At 33.8% G+C, this 21,882-nt stretch overlaps 1 pseudogene; it reads right to left on the bottom strand.

Annotated features, from left to right (window-relative positions):
• Window positions 1–17,738: 17,738 nt before the first annotated feature.
• LOC149155215 (GTP-binding nuclear protein Ran1B-like) lies at window positions 17,739–19,501 on the bottom strand (annotated as a pseudogene).
• Window positions 19,502–21,882: the final 2,381 nt, after the last annotated feature.

The raw sequence follows: 21,882 nt of genomic DNA, 5'->3' as shown, positions 1-21,882 counted from the left end.
TTGCCTAGTATTATGATTTTGTTTAGAAAGAAAAATTGATATACAAAAGTCAAAGTCAATCTATTATTAACCTAGCGTATTTCATAAACACATATTAAATATTGTTTGTAATACATATATGTCCAATCATATTCAATTTTATCCAAACTCTTAATATTTACATTTATAAATTTACATGGATAATAAAGTTAACAATAATAATATTTGGTTGTTTAATTTGTGTTATTAAGTTTTAATATTTAATTAATACAATTTGAATAGAAACACAATATTTGTGCCCTTTCAATAAATTAAGTTTGAATGCCTCAAATGTGATTGCTTCATACCAATCTGGTTGATATACCACAAATATAACATAACTTTCTACTAATTATTTAACGTTACAATGTGAGATTACAAAATTAGGGTTAAATATTAGAGTCTATAATATTTGAGTTTGTAATATGGAGGTTTATAATATTGTGCTTAATATTGGGTGACGAGCCTCGGTATTGAAACAAGAATGTTGCAACACCGAAGGCTACCAACTTTAATTATCAACCTGGGGTTCTTACAAACTTAAGAGGTATCAGCACTATATGTGCAACATACAATGTGTTCTTCATTTGCTGTCATGATGTAATAGAGTGCATGTAATGCAATCAAATCCTAAACTAATTGTAGGAAATGAAATGCTCGAAATGGAAACCTTAACCTATTACAAGAAAGAGAATACAAGGAAATAAACCTATTCTAATTTCATAAAGTAAAGTTCATTAACTAAATTTCAACCATTAAATATCAAAGAGTTTAAATCCATTAACAAAGCTCATTGGATTTGGCAATCAATAAAATCATCATTGTATTATCCAATTTATAAATTTGTCGATTAACCCAAATCGTTGAGATGTTTTGCATGGGTAAAACGACAAGTCCTAAGTTGTGTTTATCCCTCCTAAACTATTGGTTTAGAGCCTAGGTGACATGATTCAACCCTAAGGGACCAAAACCAATCTTTTAGAGCAAATTTGGGCAAGTACATACACGTTGGAAGAGTACTAGAAGAAACTACTAAATGTTACAGATTTACTACAAGAAGTTATAATTCATTGAATGACCAAGAAAATCAAATCTGAATTGGATGAAACTTTTTATTTATTTAATAGGATGTATTAGGTCTGTATTCCAAGTGGAATGACTCAAAAATACCTATTTTAACCCATGCTAAAAAAAATAGAAAATTGCTAGTCTAAAATATAGAAATTCGAGAACTAGTGAGCTAGTAAATCTATCAAATGCCAAACTTAATTGAGTGAAAATTCAATGGGGTAAATTTTGTTATTAACTAGAATTTGTTTTTGTTCTAATGCAAGTGGAATCAATTATATTTAAGCTCGTTTGGATGCTCTAAAAAATAGCATAATCTTATTGTTATTTTCTACAAGGGACTTTCAGAAATCTAGATTTCGGAATAAGCAAACTAATCCAAGTAGCTCAATGATTACTATGACCTTACAAAACTGTTACAAAGATGAAATGATGCTTTTGATCATTCAAAAGAACCTAATTCAGCCATTTAACGCAATCTTACAACAATAAATTATCAATACTAAATGCAGAAATATAAAAGACAAGAACAAGAGATGCATGTGAATAAGAAGTGAAAGGAATAAAAGTGAATCATCGAAAAGGGCTCTGAGGCTCCTAAGATGGCCAAGATAATGGAAACTCAGAGTCCTATGAAGGAGACCAATATTTATAAGCTGAACATGCCACCAATATTCATTATTTCCATTAATACAATTACATCCCTATAAGAAATGAAAGTGGAGCTGCAAAAAATACGAGTTCTCTCCACAAGAAGACTAAGAAAAATCAACCCCTAGAGGAAAATTCCACTCAGTACTTATAAAAAATGATTAGGAAGCATTCGTCATGAAATGGGTAAATGTTCCCCAGCAAAAATCCTCAAATAGTGGATCTAGTTCCCAATACTAGGAATCTCCATTAAATGACAGAGAACGCATTCCTAGATTTTCTCAATCATAGGAGCTTAATAATCTGTGCCATAATTTCAGAATATCTTTGTGATTTATAATTTAATATTGATCCCCCTGTAGTAGGGATCAAGTCCCTAAATTATCTCATCCTCCAAATATTCATAATCTGCCCAATATTCTCACAATTTTCCACAAAAATAAATAATATTAGGCAAAAATATGCAATTATCCATAAACATTCCTCACGAACATATTAAAGTTTAAAATACATTATCTAATGCAAAAGAGAAGTTTAATGTGTTGAATGATAGTTAGATGGGCCTTAATTTATGTCTAATTTGGAGGCCCATCATACCCCCCTGTTGAAAGTGTTGTTCATCCTCTAAGCAACTTAGTGACCTCATTGTGCCTCATTCATGGCCCTAGCGACCTCCTTGATTTGTACATTCCTACCTTTTTCCCCTTATGCAAGATGGTTTATTTAAGATTTTCGGTTTGGCAAGATCTTCCACATCCTTTTCCAATATACGGATATCTTTTTCCACCATTTAGAAACCTCTAGAATACTCAAAATTCCCTTAGATGAGATCCTGTAGTAAAGTAGGACATCTTGTAGTAATTCATGTAGTAACTACAGCAAACCCTGTAGCAGCTTATTTAAATCTGTTTTGAGCAGAAATGATAGTCAGAACCTAGGGTAGGCCCTCAACTTGACTTCCATGCCCCTCAATGCCATTTTAGATTGACATTTCCACATCCTTATCCGCTTTCTATAACATATTTCATACATGTACCTACCTGATGGTTGTCCGAGAGGCATGTATGTTGCTACTGAGTTGATGATCGATTCATTCTTCCTTGGAAGTGATAATTTTCTTTTCTTGCTTCTATATAGGTATTCATAGCTTTCTAATTCTTTGTATAATAAGGTTGTTGTGTATAATGTTCTTTCCAGTGTTCAATATTTTGCTTGTGGAGTGGATGGACTGCTTCCTAAGGAGGTTGTGCCATCTTTTCAATCTTCAGAAATTGCTTCATACTGCTCAAGGTGGCTAGATCTTCTGTTGTGCGGGTGAAAAAAGAATTGATGTTGAGTTATGTTGTAACTATGTAGTTTGTGTACATGAGTAATCCTCTTTGTATAACAGCCATTTAATTCCTCTGCTAACCTCATTGATTCATGTGGGATCGACGAGGAGTCATAGGAGGTATAAGGACAAGTTTAAAATCATCAAGAGGTGGTTCAGGTGGTGGAAACATTGATGACCATTTTTTATTTTTATTTTTTTCATGTAAGCAAGAGTGGAATTTGTAGATGGATTTTGGTTAGATGGAGTGGATGAGTCATGAAAGTGGTGTTGGGGGAACTATATCAACCTTCCCTAAAGAATACATGATATTTTGACACCTTTCTCTAATCAGATTATGTCTTGTACCTTCTTCTCGGTCATCTTGTAGTACTACAGGATCTTCCTGTAGTAATTCAGGACAACCTCCTATAGCAGACTTGTTTTGTCTATATCTATGAATGTAACAACCCTCCCTTGTTTACTAAAGTATTGCAAACCTAAGCCAAGTTAAAGCTAGGTGTGATATCCTCCCTTATGTGTTAGATGTTTGTAAACCTAAGCTGAGGAAAGCTAGGTGATATGTAATATGAAAAGAAAATGTGTTATTAAATAAATTAATAAAATAAATCACTTGGAGGGTGGAGCACCAAGAGAGAGGAGATGCTTGCCAAATCCCATGAGGAATGGGATAGAGATGAATCTTTCATGATAAAGCTTCTAGATATGATTCTAGATAAGCTTGGATGGATTGCAGATCCATCGGATGGATGGGAGATAAAGATCCATAAGACATAAAAGCTTTGCAGGAGATAAATGAAATCTTTCATGACGAAAATCCTCGTGGGAGATAAAGACGATATTTTCTGAAAAAGACCTAGGCAAATGGAAAAATCCATAAAAGCGAGAAGCCGCTAATGGTAACTAAATCATGAAAGATGGTATTAAATACCCAGTGCATTGATCAATTGAGGACAGTTGATCCCTGCCAAGATATTTGGCTTGGGGGTGATCAGAGGTGATTATTGGTTCCCTCCAAGTGAGGTTTTAGTTGGTATCAGATGCGTGGGATGTTTTTATGATGATTCTTACTCTGTCTCTCTCTCTTATAGTTTCAATTTGTTTATGAAATATTTTATTAATTCTTTGTTATTATTCCAATTTTTCTATGAGATGATTGCCTAAGTTTCCTCACCATGAGAATGTTTGAATGAATTACATGTGTTTTTGTACTAATAAATTTATTAGGATGTTAAATCCTAGAATTCAGATATATGGATTGCTTAATTTCCTCTTTTATAGAAATGATGGATTTAATAATGCATGTAACTATCATGTGCTCTCCTATGCATATCAAAGTTATTAAGGTTATGTTTACAGTGGTAAGAAAGAGTAGCATGCTTTAGTGTTTTGCAAATGTTCATGCATGTGGAACAATTATGGGGGAATGTCTTCCATAGTACTACCAAAGGTTCACCATCGTCTATGTCGTCCATAATGAAATTAGTTTCTCCTGCATGCGGTATAAGGAATTGATGGTACATATTTTAGTTATGCATATATGGGTCTTTAAGATATCTAGTGAAATTGACTTCAATATCACCATGTTGCTGACGGTACCTAGTGTGCCTATAATGAAAAATATCTCTAATATTGCATCATAACTCTGTAAATAGTTGTAATATTTATAATTGTATGAGATAGGTTACCTGTATAATGCTTGATCTAATATCTTTATGTAATTAACAAATTTGTTATGCATGATGGAAGAAAGACCTATAATCATGATGGATGATCATGATTATAGAGTTTAATTAAGATCATTAATGTAGGTAAGGAAATTAGTATAGGTTGCATGCTATGGTTAGTTCTATCTTCATCTATTAAATAATGTTTATTAGAAATTGGACACATAAGCCTTGACAATAGAGTTGAAATACCATATCAGAAAAACTCTATAATTAAATTGATAATGATATGGTGTCTGTTATAGAATTACTAATGATGATATAAGGGTGGGCTAAAGATACTGCTTACCAGTATTTCATCTTAATGATTAAATATAGAAAAAAATACAGAATGGGAGCTTAGGAGCTAAATTCCAAGGTAGGCTAAGGAGGTTTGTTACAAGTGGTATCAGAGCAATCAAGTTCCAACCTTGCATCCTATGGGCCAATACGCCTTCATAAGGTATGGACAAGTCTAAGCCTGAATTTGGCGTCATGACCACAAACTTTGCAAAGGGGTTCTGGTATAAGTGTTAAATATGAACTCCTTAAGATTTAATCTAAATATCAATGTTAAATCCATATGCACAGTTTTAGTTGCTTGAAATATTTATGTCTGTAATAAATATGAATGCGTAAGAAGGGACGTTGAAACAACACACACACACAACTATCTATATATATATATATATATATATATATATATATATATATATATATATATATATATATTTGTGTGTGTGTGTGTTTACTGCTAAAAGGTTTGATTATAATGGTCGACTTTGGGTCTATCAAATGGCAAGATTATTTTAAAGAAAATCCTTAAGCACTATACTAATCAAACGAAAGAAAGAAAATGGGAAAATGAAGCTACGTCGGGTTTGTTTCCTAAGGCCTTGTTGAATAAGATAATGTTTTAACTATACAAAATTGGTTTGAACCGTAAGTTTGTCGATATAGGAAAAAGAAATAAAAATATAAGATCTGCCTACAAGTGCATCCATGTGATCAAGTTCCAACCTTGCATCCTATGGGCCAATACGCCTTCATAAGGTATGGACAAGTCTAAGCCTGAATTTGGCGTCATGACCACAAACTTTGCAAAGGGGTTCTGGTATAAGTGTTAAATATGAACTCCTTAAGATTTAATCTAAATATCAATGTTAAATCCATATGCACAGTTTTAGTTGCTTGAAATATTTATGTCTGTAATAAATATGAATGCGTAAGAAGGGACGTTGAAACAACACACACACAACTATATATATATATATATTTGTGTGTGTGTTTACTGCTAAAAGGTTTGATTATAATGGTCGACTTTGGGTCTATCAAATGGCAAGATTATTTTAAAGAAAATCCTTAAGCACTATACTAATCAAACGAAAGAAAGAAAATGGGAAAATGAAGCTACGTCGGGTTTGTTTCCTAAGGCCTTGTTGAATAAGATAATGTTTTAACTATACAAAATTGGTTTGAACCGTAAGTTTGTCGATATAGGAAAAAGAAATAAAAGTATAAGATCTGCCTACAAGTGCATCCATGTGAATATGACGAGTCTCAATCTGTACCTTTTTTGGAATTCGAATCGATCTCTACTTTCACCTTGGAAATTAAGAGAATGAACGCATGTTCTTGGGAATTTATTCAAGGACACGACTACCCGTAATTACATGCGTGTGCATTGTTAACCCTAAAGCTAACCATAACTTTGTACCAACCATCGCTTCATCACGTATGGTCTGTCTATATGGCCTATCTTGACGTAAGAGAGTAATCTTCTGCAAATGTGAAATTACCAAGAAACAACCGTATCTAAGATAGACCAAGATAAAATACAAGCGAGGTCAATTACAACACATGAGCATTGAGAGAGTGCTCACACTTAAACTGCCAAGGGAACAAGAGCATTTATTTAATGTGCATGAAACTTCGAGAGCCACTTACGTTCATGTAGTGTGTAAATAAGATTATTGTGGTAATTAAGTGGAATTATATATGTAAAAATATATTTCCCTTGGGCCAATCTTCACACCACGGCCACAAGTTGGGCTGTTAGTATTCGAGTAAGTTATGCTTCAGCAGGTGAAGATGAAATTCAAGTAGTAAAAAGCTAAAATCCTATTCATATGGACTGCTCAAAACAAACTTATTTTTGACAATGAATATATTGCGCCGACTACATCAGCGATTAGATCCAAAGAATTGCTCTTCAAACTCCTGTTCTCGAAGGGGTTCCTTGGAAAAACGATAGATATCAACGCGTCCCAAACAGTGACTAAGCCAACCCATAAACCAAGCCAGTACTCCAAATACATATCGCCAGTCATGGGTGGAATCAATGGAAGAAGTATTTTTCTGCATAACACGTCAGCATGCATCCAGAGAGATTCACAAGTGCATAGGCATCGAGCAGGTTTTCTTATTAGAACATTGCCAAAACGTCAACCACTGTGACTTGATCCCCAGTTCAGTTCCACTTCTCTTGGACTTCCTCGGCACTCAATTACATGCTGAGTATGGGAGTTGTATAAAAACTCTGACGGGCATATTGGTTACGACGGGTCAAACCATTGAAACCATCCAAGTGACATTTCACGCAAAGAAGGACGATAAATACATGTTAAAACAACTTATCTGTAAAAAATTTATAAACATTGTTTCTTATTCTGTTTGCATTACTGCAGGCATGAAGAAACAAGGCCGTGGGTAATATCATCCATAGAATGTGATAAAGTATCATGCAATGAATTGATAAGTATGTACGCCTATGAGGTTATGGCATAATCGAATAACGCAGTGACGTTAATGGGGTGAGGAAGGTGACTTTGTTATAAAAATCTGCAACCTTTTAGTCATAGCAATCTGTTAAATTAACAAAAGGATGCGTTGTTTCTAAAAATTACACACCTTCAAAGCTCGCCTTCATTGGTCGTAGCTTTTAGAAACATCAGTAAAAAATATTTAGATTGATGTTTCCCTTTTCAATATTGCATTTCGCATTCGCCTTATCTCATAAGGAAATCCAAATTTTTGACTTACGAAGCTAGGAACGTTAACTGCAGCAACGTGTCTTTTTGTTTCCTTTCAGGTGCCATGTCATAGTCAGAGGCATCCAAGATTGGCAACAAAGCCAATAATTTTTTTTCCTTGAACGATTGAGGAAAAGCCAATGTTGGCCGTGTTTTCATTCTATTGATTGTCTGCCGAATGGAGAGTGCTGAGTAAGGATAATGATTATATTGAGTAAAAAAAAGCACTTCATAGGCTGACTATATGAGCATATCGGTTTTAGGAGGACGTGATTGCAAAATCTACAGGATTTTGAGTCATCAAGTTAGGAAAAACGCTGCTGTAATGACTACACTGTTGTTGAGTTCAAGAAGTAGTTAGGTTGTCGTTAGTTGCCATTATTGTGTTTCAATTTTAGCAGCAATTGAGTCAATTTCCCTATTCCGATCTAACCGAAAGTTATTAAGATTATCTTTACAGTGGTAAGAAAGAGTAGCATGCTTTAGTGTTTTGCAGATGTTCATGCACGTGGAACAATTATGGGGGAATGTCTTTCATAGTACTATCAAAGCTTCAACATGGTCTATGTCGTGCATAATGAAATTAGATGCTCCTGCATGTAGTATAAGGAATTAATGGTACATATTTTTAGTTATGCATATATGGGTCTGTAAGATATCTAGTGAAATTGACTTGAATATCACCAGGTTTCTGCCAGTACCTAGTGCGCCTATAATGAAAAATATCTCTAGTATTGCATCACAACTCACTAAATAGTTGTAATATTTATAATTGTATGAGATAGGTTACTTGTATAATTCCTAATCTAATATTTGTATCTAATTAACCAATTCGTTATGCATGATGGAATAAATACCTGTAATCATGATGGATGATCATGATAGTAGAGTTTAATTAAGATAATTAATGTAGGTAGGGAAATTAGTATAGGTTGCATGCTATGGTTAGTTTTGTCTTCATCTACTAAATCATGTTTATTAGAAATCTGACACATAAGCCTTGACAATAAGGTTAAAAGACCATACCATAACCACTCTATAATTAAATTGATAATGATTGTGGAGTCCGTTATAGAATTACTAATGATGATATAAGGGCAGGCTAAAGATACCCCTTGCCGGCATCGCAACTTAACAATTAAATATAAAAAAAAATTACAAAATGGGAGCTTAGGAGCTAAATTCCAAGGTAGGCTAAGGAGGTTCGTTACAAGTGGTATCAGAGCAATCAAGTTCAAAAATTGCAGCCTATGGGCCAATACGCCTCCATAAGGTATGGACAAGTCTAAGCCTGAATTTGGTGTCATTACCACAAACTTTGCGAAGGGGTTCCAGTATAAGTGTTAAATCTGAACTCCTTAAGATTTAATCTAAATATTAATGTTAAATCCATAGGCACATTTCTAGTTGCTTGAAATATTTATGTCTGTCATAAATACGAATGTGTAAGAAGGGACATTGAAACAACATATATATATGTTTATTGCTAAAGGGTTTGATTATAATGGTCCACTTTGGCTCTATGAAATGGCAAGAGTATTTTAAAGGAAACCCTTAAACATTATACTAATCAAACACTAATGGAACGAAAGAAATAAAATGGGAAAATGAAGCTACGATGGGTTTGTTTCCTAAGGCCTTCTTGAATCAGATGACGTTTTAACTATACGAAATTGGTTTTAACCGTAAGTTTATCGATTTAGGAAAAAAAAAATTACAAGATCTGCCTACAAGTGCATCCATGTGAATATGACCAGTCTCAATCTGTATTGGTTGAGGGTTGATATTTTTCTGTTGGGACGGCACATTTTTTTTAGAAATTGAATTGATCTTTGCTTTCACTTTAGACGTTAAGAAAATGCACCCATGTTCTTGGGAATTTTTTAAGGACACAGCTACCCGTAATTATATGTGTGTGCATTGTTAACCCTAAAGCTAACCAAAACTCTGTACCAACCACTGCTTCATCACGTATGGTCTGTTTGTATGGTCTATCTCAGTGTAAGAGAGTAATCTTCTGCAAATGTCAAATTACCAAGAAACAACCATACCTGAGATAGACCAACATAAAATACAAACGAGATCAATTACAATGCATGCGCATTGAGAGAGCACTCACACATAAACCACCAAGCGAAGAAGAGCATTTATTTACTGTGTGTGAAATGTCGAGAGCCGCTTACATCCATGTAGTGTGTAAATAGGATTATTGTGGTAATTAAGTGCAATTATATGTAAATAAATATTTCCCTTGGGCCAATCTTCACATATCCACAAGTCGGGTAGTTATTATTTGAGTAAGTTATGCTTCAGTAGGTGAAGATAAAATTCAAGTAGTAAAAAGCTCACTATTCACATCGAAACTACAAAGCTAAAAACCTATTCATATGAACTGCTCAAAACAAACTTATTTTCGACAATGAATATTTTGCGTCGGCTACATAAACGATTAGAGCAAAAGCATTGCTCTTAAAACTCTTGTTCTTGAAGGGGTTTCTTGGAACATCGATAGATATCAACGCATCCCAAATAGTGACTAAGCCAAGCCATAAACCAAGCCAACACTCCAAATACATATCGCCAGTCGTGAGTGGAGTCAATGGAAGAAGCACGTTTTTGCATAACACGTCAACAAGTGTCCAGAGAGATTAACAAGTGCATAGGTATCAAGTGGGTTCTCTTACCAGAACACCGTCCAAACGTCAACCACTGTGACTTGATCCCCGGTTTATTCCCACTTCCCTTGGACTTCCCTAGCACTCGATTACATGCTGAGTATGGGAGTTGTATAAAAACTCTGATGGGCATGTCCGTCACGACAGATCAAACAATTGAATCCATCCAAGTGACAGTTCATGAAAATAAGGATAATAAATACCTATTTAAACAACTTATCTGTGATATTTTTGATAAACATTGTTTCCTATTCTATTTGCATTACCACAGGCATGAAGGTACAAGGGTGTGGATAATATGATGCACAGAATGGGATAAAGTATCATGCAATGAATTAATAAGGATGTACGCCTATGAGGTTATAGCATAATGGGATGACGCAGTGATCTTAATGGGTGAGGACGGTGATTTTGTTATAAAAAGACGCAGCCTTCTAGTCATATCAATCTGTGAAATTAACAAAAGGCCACATTGTTTCTAAAAATTACACACCTTCAAAGCTCACCTTCACTGGTGGTAGCTTTTAGAAACATCACTAGAAAATATTTAGATTGATGTTTCCCTTTTAAATATTGAATTTCTCATTTTCCTTATGTCGTAAGGAAATCCGAATTTTTGAGTTACGAAGGTAGGAACGTTAACTGTAACAAAGTGTATCTCTATGTGTGTATGGGTAATGGAATAAGATTACTATTTTTTTTGCTGCCTTTCGGGTGCCGTGTCATAGTCGGAGGCCTGAAAAATTGGAAACAAAGCCAATAATACTGTCTCCTTGAACGATTGAGGAAGAATCAAAGTTCGGCGTGTTTTCATTCTATTGATTGTCTGCCGAATGGAAAGTGCTAAGTAAGGATAATGATTATATTGAGTAAAAATAAAACCAATTCATAGGCTTACTCTATGAGCATATCGGTTTTAGGAGGACGTGATTGCAAAAGGCACAGGATTTTGAGTCATCAAATTAGGAAGAAGGTTGTTGTAACGACTACACTATTGCTAGGTTCAAGAAGTAGTTAGGTTGTCGTTAACTGCCATTATTGTGTTTCAATTTTAGCAATAATTGATTCGATTTCCATGTTCCAATCTAAGCGAAAGTACCTAATTGACTGTTTGAGCGAAAAAAGGAATGGAGAAGAGAATAAAGCACATGGTGCACATGCATTTATGGTTGGTAAAAATGGAGGAAATGCATTTTTCCTCTGGCAATGACAACGTTTGTGTCATTGTTTCTTGGATTAGTTGCAACCCTTTTCACATTTTCAAAAAAATGGCATGTATGCAGTCATGTCGTATTTCGTTTCATGGGAGGCAGAGCTGAGGTTTCCAAGGCAGTTTCTGTGGAATTCAAAATATCCTCTACTACTATGACATCAATGGAAGCCATACCTCCTTCCCCTATATTGATTGATTTGATTTCAGGGTCTTGGACCCCAAGACGAGAAAGTTAGTTATAAAGCTGGTTAAGACATATTGATTTCAAAAGTTCGTGGCTCTCAAGGTATTGAGTACCTACTAAATACTGTCATTCCCCTTCTACCTTAAATCTTTCCAGTGATATTTCGAACTTGAGATCTTTGACAATAGATTTATATCGTTGGAATCTCTACAATAGTTTCCACAGCTAAATGAACTCCACGAAAAATGTTTATTGACTCGCACTCAAACCAAGAAAACTGTGGAAGCGACAGTGCCATGATAAAAAACAACAAAAAAGGTTCGTTAAGATGATTAGGTCATCAAGAAAGAGAGAACATCAGAAACTGTTATTAATTAGGAGGTAATTTCCCTTCTCTGATTTTCATAATTGCATGTGTAATTTGAAAATTGTTTGTTGATTCAGAAAATGAAAATTTGATTAGACTGTTTCAGCGCAGCAAAGAGCATCGATCTTTGGACAATTTGAATCACTTCACATATTTGTGTTTGTGATGATACAAAAGAAGTCTCTGATCTTCACAAGATGATAGTGCCTCTCTACAGAGTTGCATGTGAATGACATTACAGCGATGCAAATTTCCATCACCGTTCTAAAGAGATTTCTTGTTGCAGTAGATTATCTGTTACAACATTATGAAATATGAGGATGTGTTGACAGGTGAGGAAAGCGATCATTCCTGTGATAAGAAAGTTCGTGAACATCTCAATTTTTAAATCACGAGATCAAGTTGAAATAAAGAGAAACAAAAATTTATGAAGTAAGCGAGTACAATCTGGTGTTAAAATATTAACCAAGGTATGGTCAAGCATGTAAAACATGAAGAATTTGTTCTAAAAATTTTTGGGTCGTGAGTAAGGGAAAATTATGCATACAGCATGATGAATGAATTCATTAATTGTTTAATTATATATGGGAAATTAGAACTTTTGAGGTACGTGCAACATAGATGTGAAAACTTTTTTTTGGCAAGACTTGGAAATCTTACATGGAAAAAGTAGTTGCATGAGCTTAAGAAAATAAATACTCATTTGGAATTGCGTAGCGGAGTTAAATCCTTATTTGTATTGATTTTTGTTTACATGAGCAGAGGCAATTTTCTACCTACAATTCTTGGTTATGTTGTTGGGTTTATTTTTCATGTAATTTTCCAAACTAGTAATGCTTTAGCATGTGGTGGTTGTTGTATTGAAACTGAAGGTAATATATATATATATATATATATATATATATATATATATATATATATGTATGTATATATATGTATATATATATAGATATAGATATGATAGCAACTAGATGTACATAAAGGGAAATTTGGGAAAAATTTGTATTATGAATGACGAAGACAAATTAGAAAATTTTTCTTAAAACCTCTAACACAATTTCTACCATTGGATCAACATCCCAAACCATGACATAAACCGGTTGATTAACCCTATGGAAAACTATATTGGAATTGATTGTTCCAATAGGTAAGAGATTTAAATGGTGATTGTTACAATTGTGGTATAGATGCATGGCTAAATAAAATCATCTAACCCTAGAAAAGAAGATTATATAGTAAAGAAAATCGTGGTTGTATCATTGTTGTATTGTTGTACAAATGCATTTTCATATCATAGTCTGGTTGAGTGGTCATTCAGATATAAATGTTTTAAAAAGGATCATGCTAATATCCATGCATAGTAATGAGCCATATGAATCTTCCATGTAAGTACTTACTGTTGAATTCTGGTATTGATTCTAGACTCGTTAGTCAACCTTATGGTCTCTTACATGGTGACAAAAAGTAAAATTCATTGCTCAACAATCATAAAGATCTTTTTTATCCCAATTCCTATTAATAGGGAGTATGTTTTGTAGAAGGAAAGAGAGAGATTGACCTAATGATTATATTGGTAAAGTAGTGTGGAGTTGTTGTTGTGTTGTGATAAAATGTATGTTTTTTTGCTTAGATGCTGGAAATAATTATGTTGAGCAAGGATTGATCTTTTGTGACTTTTAGAATCAATCTTATGCTGCTAAGAAATGCTTACAAATATTCATAGCATGTAGAAATGTGGATTTTTCCTCCATACAGGGGATTTAAGTTGCTTGAACTATATTAAAATTATATTTTTCTAGCATACATGCATGGGCTGTTATGTGCCAAAAAAAATAATAAGCAAAGTATGCATGAATAACTCATGATAATGTTTAATAAGTTGTACAAATTGTTGTTCAAACTAATCATGTGATGAATGCATCTACTTACAATATGATCCATTCTTTGGTTGGAAGAAAGCATGGTTAAGGGGAAACTTAACTTAAACATATTTCCAGGACATATGCATCTTCGATGGATATGCATAATGGAACCTAGAAGTATCCTTGAGTACAAACCATATTAATTGATAAAGTAGCACAAATGGTATCGAACACTCGGTTAATTAAATTATATTTAACAATCTTTTTAAATAGATTGATATCATAATTTGTACCAAGAAATTTTGAGAGGATCTCTTATTGGATTGCATTGATAAGGTGTCTAGACGACATAAGGAAATGTTGCGTAATTCAAACAAGAACTCATAAAATAGAGAACTAATATTTTGGTAAAGGGTGATTTAATGATAAGGATGAGCTAATGTGTAAATACGATGACATCATAAATACTTACAACTAAAAGGAGTGTATGATTGAAAGTAGTAAAAAATTTCATTTATAACTACATTGAATTATGCATGGCCAACAGGTTGTTGAGGCATAAAATGGGAAATGGTAAAACCTATGAGATGAATTAATAGTCTCATGAATATTAAACTTCAAAAGCTATGACTTAATAGTATGCTTTAGAACATTAAGTAGAAGGTATGATTAAGATGAAAATATGCATGAATACAATACTATGTGACTGATATTGTAACCACATGAAATTGGAAATTGATTTCCACTTGACATAAATCTTTCTTAATTACATAGATGTACCATGATCATAAAAATTCCTTGAAAACTGAACACAGTTAAAGATAAAGGAATGTTGGTATGATACTAACATGGTGGAAAAATATGTGGATAAATTTTATGTCATGCAGGTGATACCATGAGGATGGTATTATAGGTTGTACCATAGATGGACTATGTACAATAGTACATATGGGACCGTATGACTACATATGCTACAAGGTTGAAAAATTAAATGTGTATTAGTGTGTATAGCATACCTTGTGTACATTATGCATACAGTCATTAGATAGATGTCTAGCCAGGTCAATGAACCTAGAGGTTACCGAGAAGAAGGAAAGTAAGTTTGGTATAAGTAACTATGGTTAATTGCAGTTTCGCATACATACAATTATGATGAATATATATATGATGAATATATATTGTTATGTGAACTAATCTGTTATGACCTTGCAGACATATGAGTGTAGAAAATGTGCTAACTGATGTATTATATGCAAAGAGACTACAAGAAGAAGGTGTTCCTCAAGAACAACAAGGCTTGAAAGAATGCAAGCAGAGAACATGCATTCTTCAGATAAAATAAATGATAAGCAATAGATGATTTAATAATATTAAGTAACAGATCATCATATTTATCATAGTTAAACTTTTGCATCTATAAATTGCCACAAATGGTTTGAAAAAAATGGAACATGTAGCTATGAAAGGAGAGCACTACTTGAGACCAATGTAACTATGGAAGCAGAGGCATTGGGAGCACTCCTTCTAACTGATGCACATCGGAAAAATTGCATCAGATTGCAGAGCCATGAGAGTTGTTGACTCAGAAACCAGCTACCTAAAAACTAAATATCTATCATTCATCTAATAATTATTGATAATTAAATTGAAATTATAAAAAACTATATTTAAATTAAATTATAAAAACCTTATGTAAAAATAAACAAACCCATAATTAATAAGTAAATAACTATGCTAGCCATGCAAATTGTTTCAACAAGATTTCTATTTTGCTCCAATATGTTCTTTTCATGATTTAGAATTCCATCCTAAGTTATTATAGTGTTGCTCCAAACTTACTCTGTTTTACCTTTTTTTTTGGTTCTACTTTGTGTTTTTTTTTGGATGAATTTTTAAGTCTCTTTATAACTGCGGGTAAATTTTTTCAACAATACCTTATGCGTCGAATATTTAAGGGAAGTCCTGCAACTGTAATGGTTGCTCTCGGCAATAGTAATTTCTTAGAACAAACGAAATTGCGTTTGAACGTTCTCTGGAAAACTGTGAGATTAGATGTTGCCCTGGAGCGTGGCGGGTGGTGAATCCAGTGGTAGGAAACGACAAGATGATACTTGACGATGATGACACAACATATTGAACAGTTGATTTTCTAATTAAACGTAAAACGAAAAACAACCGTTATGGAACGAAGAGATGTATATATATAGGACACTCTGATTTTGGTAAGCACATGAAATACATTGAGAGACGCACTGACTTTGGTAAGCAAATGAAATGGAGGGATTTATACAGAGATAGACACTGCATGTGGAACGAAATGCCTCACACAACTACATGTAGGGGGGTTTAAAGACAATATTTGAGTCAATTGTCTTAACCTATGACAAAAAGAAACTTGTGTATTATCTTAAATATTGTCTCTAAGCAGGTGTGGCAAAACATAATCTCTCAAAAATTTGTCTCTATAAAGACAATATAGAACACATATTATTATTGTCTCTATAAAGACAAGAATTATTGTCTCTTAAGATACAATTTGATTTGTCTCTCTAAAGACAATTTCATTTGTCTCTCTAGAGACAACTTCATTTGTGTCTCTTTAGGGACAATTACAATTTTGTCTTTTTAGAGACAATAGCTGAGATTAAAAACATATTGTCTCTATAGAGAGTATATGTCCGTAATTCAAACTATTGTCTTTCTAGAGACAATATAAAAAATTATTTAAAAATAAATAAATAAAATCATTTTGAATGTTCTTTCAAAGTAGTTTCACATTCAAAGTTCACAAATAGTACTCACGTTTGAGAGAAACCACCACAGAAATTCATGTCTGATAGAAACCAGTGCATATGGGTTATTAATATTAGCTTTGTTTGGCAAGAGGGGATTCATTTCATTAATAAATTTACACCCAAGTTTTACTACTTCAAATGGGAGTCAGAAGTTTGGATTTAAGATGCTACCTTAGCTTTGATAAGCGTTCCATCTCCCAGTTTTACTATAGTTAAAGAAGAATCTATAGACTGTTGAATGGAAATGACTTTATATTTAGACAATGCGAATCTTTATGCAGAAATCAATCAAGAGCCCAATTAATGAAATGGCGATACCTTTATGTGTTCGACATACAACATACCCACAAGAATACCCAGGCAGGCTTGATAGCCACAGTTATCAACTATGTAAACCAATTTCAGAGTTAAAATAAATCCTCAGACATAGCTAGAATTTTCAGAGAAATTTTTAACAAGCCATAATATATTACAAGCAACAATCATCACAACTAGCATTTCCCCCAACAGTACACAACGAAAGGCACTTGAGCATTCTTGAAATATTTGAAGAGTACAATAATTTCTTGTGCAAAATGTGCAAGAGTATATAACGGAAAACACTGTCTTAGCATATAAAAATAGCTCTATAATGGAGTTGAAATAAGATAGCTTAGCTAACTCCACAGATGAAAACATCTGCGCAGTACCCAAATCACATATAGAGAGATGCGATAATGCTATTCTAAGCCCCAAATACAAATCAGAATTAAATTTCGGAACTCAAGAGCAAACTCCAATGATACAAAACTAATTAAATCCGCCAATCCCTAAATATGCAAAAGCATCTTAACAAAGCTATTCAAAAGCATCATCGTCGTCATCTGGAAGGGGTTGGGCTGAAGCTACTACAAGTTCTGCCTCGTACCTGACAACATAAAAGATTGTAAGCCAAAGTTTCAATCTTTTAGAAATGGAACAAATTATTTCAATAAAAGTTAACAAAAATTAATAAGAAAATAGCATTCTACTTACTACTGCTGGGTTGCAAGGTCTATCTGAACCTCAGGAGGAGCAAGAGTAGGTGACTCCACAAAATCAAGGTTTGGATCCCTATAAAAATAACCTATTATAGAATCAATGCAATTTTTTTAATATAGCATTCATATTAGGGAGCATTAGAAACTAGATTAAAGGCTCACCCTGAGAGCTTCCGTGCCAAGTACAGGAATGGCTTCTCAAAGTTGTAGTTACTTTTTGCAGATATCTCATAGTGTTGAAGATTCTTCTTTCTACGAAAAGTAACTTGCTTAGCTTTCACTTGCCTATTCTTCACATCAACCTTGTTTCCACAAAGAACAATAGGAATGTTCTCACACACCCTGAAATTCACAAATATATTTAGCTAATTGGTTCAGGCAGTTGTGCCACCACACAATTAAGGAATCTTCATTTCTACTTAGAGATCCAACCCCTCTGCAAAAGAGATACCTGCAAAGATCTCTGCGCCACGTTGGGACATTCTTGTAAGTCAATCGTGCAGTAACATCAAACATGATAACTTCACATTTCCCATGAATAATGCAACAAACAAAATCCCAATCAGTAAATAAGAAGGAAACAAATAAATAGAAGTGGAAAAACACGGAACCCTCACCAATTAAATCAGGAAAATGCCAATATAAACAAGAAAAGAAAACCAGTATTGATCAAAACAACCAATAAAAGAGTCTGTCTATAAATTCAAAATTAAACTAAATTAAAATTCAAATAAATTTAAGTGGAAAAATACAGAACCCTTGCCAATTCAATGATGAAAATGCCAACAGAAGTAGGAAAAGCAAACCACTATTGATCAAAACAACCAATAACATAGTCTATCTATAAATTCAAAATTACATTAAATTAAAATTCAAAATAAAGAGACATAAATGAGTAGAACAGAGTGTTGATAAAAATGAACCAAAAAATGGCTCATGGTTGCTCCATTGTCATTGATATTGAGGTTAAAAGGTGTTGCTACTGAGCCCACGCTACATACATATCAACACGAGAAAATAGAATTGATAAGTCAAAAGTTCTCTTGGGATCGATCCAAGTTTAAATCCATGTAGGACCTTTTTAAACAAAAAGTTGAAAAGGCACCCCAAAAGCTCAAATGTACAGTGCTCCAATCAACAAGTGTCTACTACACCTGCAGAGGATGACAAAAAACACTACTTTCGTAAAGTCCCAAGAAACCTGATTTCAAGTGAAAATCAAAATCAATCTGGAAAAATACAGAAATGGGAAAATAATCAAACTAATTATTGACGTACCTTAACCACATTTTGTCATTAAACCTTACCTGACTGAGCTATAAATTTGGGTCAGCATTTCATCCTTGGCTTTCTCAACTTGACAAAGCACCACAGCCTGCAAATCATCAAATCCTCAATTCAAGTATCATGGACTGAATAAACACTAAGATTCTGTATGGTTGTATTGTGTGCTCATCCACATGGATGTCTTACTTTGGGAACATTTGCAGCAAGACTATTCAGAAAAGCTTCCACATAACCACGGACTTCTTGAGCCATCATTCTGAGCTCCTCCTCCAGATCTACAGGCCTTCTTACCATGGTTTCCTGGATTATAAACAAGAAAATCAAACTAAGGTTGAATATTAAGCTGAGAAATAATTTTTCTATTCTCATCGTTGTATATGGTCATGGTCTCCTAGGCTAAAATGTGTATTGATTCTTAAATTATTTAATAGCAAACATTTTGATTATGTACATGTGCAACTTACGATGGAACTTTATGTGCTTCATTGCCTATATGCAAGTGTTTCAATACAAGCTATAGTTGTTCATGATTATACTTTGGGTTACATAAAGTAGTCTTGGACTCTGCCTAGCTAAATATTGCCTACCCTCTACCTTATATCTATTTAAGTTTTAACAGTGGAAATAGTTTGTCTTGAAGATCGAAGAAAACTCAAAGGATGTTAGTCCTAGCTGAAAGCAAAGACTAGCAATCTATTTTCATTTTCTGCTAAATAGTTCTCTACCAGAGAAACCAAATTTTTTGGTTACCTGTAATTATTCATAAGTTGAACAATTGTCTAGCAGCACAATGCCTACTTATCTACAATATAATTGTCCAGCAGAAAATAATGTGACTAGCATGCATTTGAATGCAGTTTACTAATTTCTTAACCTTAAACAGACTTGTGAGTACTCGATAGTAAATCAATACAATTCCATATAACATAATGTAATTCAGTTAATGAACACTTCTCACCAGATCATGCCATCATTATGTCAATGGTTATAATATATACAATGTACAGTTGACGAGGAACTTCTATTTATGGATATATAACAGTGAACTCAACTTAGCTTGCATTTTATTTGTCTCAAACAACCTATGAAAGGTTTGTTGTAGTATAAAGGGTGCATCTTTATCCAATGCTTTAATTGTCTTTGCAGGTTGACATTGTAATGGGCCAAAGGTTAATGACTCTATCTTCCAGCAAGAATTGGCAAGCAAATGAATTTCACCAATGGCTCCAACATAGAACCAAATTTCAGGAATGGCAGACTAGTGCCTTTCTTGCTGGGAATATCCTAAGAATGGTCCCTTCATGTAGGGGATCTCCCAGCGACATCCAATCAGCCATTCCAACAAAACTGGAGATGCATCAAATGATATTTGTGGCCTTCCTGTTCCCATCCCCATTCCATAGAAAAAAGGTAAAAAACATAGGAGAATTGGTATTCCTCAAATATCATTTGAGAATCAAAGTCTATAGAAGGATGTCTCTAGAGGGGCTTGACACTCTGTTACATTGTTACATTCCAATCATATGTAATTATTCTGCTTCAGCTTCATAAAGCTTATTGTAGCGTAACTGCGAGGTAATTTGTCAGAATTATGCTCAAGTTTTACTACTTCAAATGGGAGTCAGAAGTTTGGATTTAAGATGCTACCTTAGCTTTGATAAGCATTCGATCTCCCAGTTTTACTATAGTTAAAGAAGAATATGTAGACTATTGAATGGAAACAACTTTAGCATTGAATCTGATCGTTCCTGGAGCCAATTCTTTTGCAGGGTATCTAGAAGCATACTCCTTTGCATGCATCGAACTTCATGATTTCCACTGATAGACAGGAAAAGTACTTATTATTACAAAGCATCCGAAAAAAAAGATGACCAAAATATTTAATGGGATAGAAAGTACATCATGTCACAGGGGTAATGAGGGAGTGTTGAAGCCATCTCCTAGATGCAGAAATGAGTAGGAATAGAAATAAAGAATACAAACAGGTATACCCTAGACAAAGAAGCAGCAGGTGAAGCATTAAAGCTAAAATAGAGAAGTAGAAGCATTAATCCGAAAGAACCAACCAGACTAAAAAGTGAGGGATTCCAGACGAGAAACATTGGATAACAAAATGGGCAAATCAAGAAAACATCCAAGTAAGTGAGATTTTTTTTTAAAATAGAAGTTTAAGGTACCCTCTAGATGCGAAATAAAATGCTACCTGATATTAATCTGGATAGACATATTTTTTCTCCTCTATTTTATTATGCTTTTTTTGGATACCAGGTTTCATAGATGTTGTCATTGCAAAGAATTTTAAGAATGTTGTGCCCAATAAGAATCGGCTTATATGATTTTGAATTTATATTGGTTAAACTCGGGGTTCACACCATTTAGGAGTCCATATTCTAGCATGGCATGGACTATATGCCATGGAAGACCCCTTTAGTGAGCCCTACGGTCATTGTAATCTTGAAAATATTCAAATGAATATGGAAATTTTTCTAACTGTCCACTGGGTACAACTATATCAAGCCCCTGTAAACGATAAAACTAATAACCTATTACTCTAAACGCAACGATGCATGCCTTGAGATAAGTTGTGTGTTTCACATTGTGGTCTTATTAGTTTGGCGATCAAATCCTGAATGCATGAGGGCAGAAACAATAATATGGTGAGCTTTTACAATTTC

The sequence above is a fragment of the Pinus tabuliformis genome, chromosome 9 (genome assembly GCF_031772625.1).
Source record: "Pinus tabuliformis cultivar Carrire ecotype Pingquan chromosome 9, CPIR1, whole genome shotgun sequence".
NCBI classification, from domain to species: Eukaryota; Viridiplantae; Streptophyta; class Pinopsida; order Pinales; family Pinaceae; genus Pinus; species Pinus tabuliformis.
The sequence above is the reverse complement of the archived record's forward strand: the minus strand, read 5'-3'. Positions and strand labels throughout refer to the sequence as shown.